Raw genomic sequence first — 1,124 nt, 5'->3', positions numbered from 1 at the left:
CGTGTGGAGAAGCAGAGAGTGGACGGAGGGCTGGGCAGCCGTTGGTGGTGCTGAGCTGCTGCTGTGGATTTACACTCATCATAAACGTGGATCAATAACGGGACCAAACCAGCGTCTGTACTCGCGCTTGTCCGTCGCCGGCGTCGCTGTGTGTGCGTTAGGATGCGTTTGTGTCGCTGATTCAAAGTCAATCATGTTGTAAATGTGTATTTGTGGGAATGCTAATTTAATTAATTTATACTGTGTATGCGGGGGTGTGATAGTGTAGAGGGGGCGTGGCTTTACCGGAGGCTGCTATTGGACTCATGCTAACACTGATACTGTATGAGATGGCACGTTGCCTGTTATAAACGCCTAATAAACGCTTAACGAAGCACATAAGAGTGACATTTACAACAACGTCTGATAAGCGCCGGGGTGTTTTCTTCTTTCTTTGTGCCGTAACCGAGCGGACGGCGCAGCGTACGACGGCTGTTATAAATGTTATTTGGGGTTCTAATCTACCTTATGAGGCTTCGTGAAGGCTTTATGAAGGCCGCAGTGTGCCGCTGTGCGTCTGTACGGTGTCGTCAGACACACTACACTGTGTTTTATTAGCTCGGTTTGAGAACAGGACATTTGTAGAAGACATATTTTTGTAAAGGCAGGAGCTTTGAATTTTCTGGGTATTTTGTCAACACTGAAATAAAGATTAATATAATATTTCACAGCTGGGTTTGTCTCATTTTGGTGGACTGCTCCTTCTGTATGTGTGTTTGTGTGTTGGTCCTCCAGCTGAATGAATGTCTGTAGCTACAGCAGGTAAAAGCATAAAACCAGCCCTCTTAATAGTACATCAGTACGGGAGCCCTGAAGGGTCAGATTACAAAACACCAGAGAGGCTAGGATCCACTTTATTTACTTAGTCTTTTTAGTATGTCACACCATCTGTCTGTGTTCATCTGTCTGTCTGTCTTTGTCTCTGTCTGTATTTGTCTATGTCTGTCTATCTATCTGTCAATCTATGGGTCTGTATCTATCTCTCTAGCTGTCTGTTTGTCTGTCTATCTATCTCTATCTGTGTCTGTCAGATATAGATAGATAGGCTGCATAGTGCTGCTCATGCTGCCGAACACCACCAGTCC

The 1,124-nt window shown here is 45.1% G+C and overlaps 1 protein-coding gene across 7 annotated transcripts in view; it reads left to right on the top strand.

The window, feature by feature from the left end:
* akap9 (A kinase (PRKA) anchor protein 9) overlaps positions 1 to 709 on the top strand; it is a 150,334-nt gene extending 149,625 nt beyond the window's left edge. For all 7 annotated transcript variants that reach the window (XM_036577852.1, XM_036577851.1, XM_036577850.1 and 4 more), the window contains one exon: positions 1 to 709. This exon is cut by the window's left edge and continues 71 nt beyond it. The gene's annotated coding sequence lies outside the window, so the exon portion shown is untranslated.
* Positions 710 to 1,124: the final 415 nt, after the last annotated feature.

Source organism: Colossoma macropomum, unplaced genomic scaffold, assembly GCF_904425465.1.
Source record: "Colossoma macropomum unplaced genomic scaffold, Colossoma_macropomum, whole genome shotgun sequence".
Classification (NCBI taxonomy): Eukaryota; Metazoa; Chordata; class Actinopteri; order Characiformes; family Serrasalmidae; genus Colossoma; species Colossoma macropomum.
This window is presented reverse-complemented; position numbering and strand designations above follow the sequence as displayed.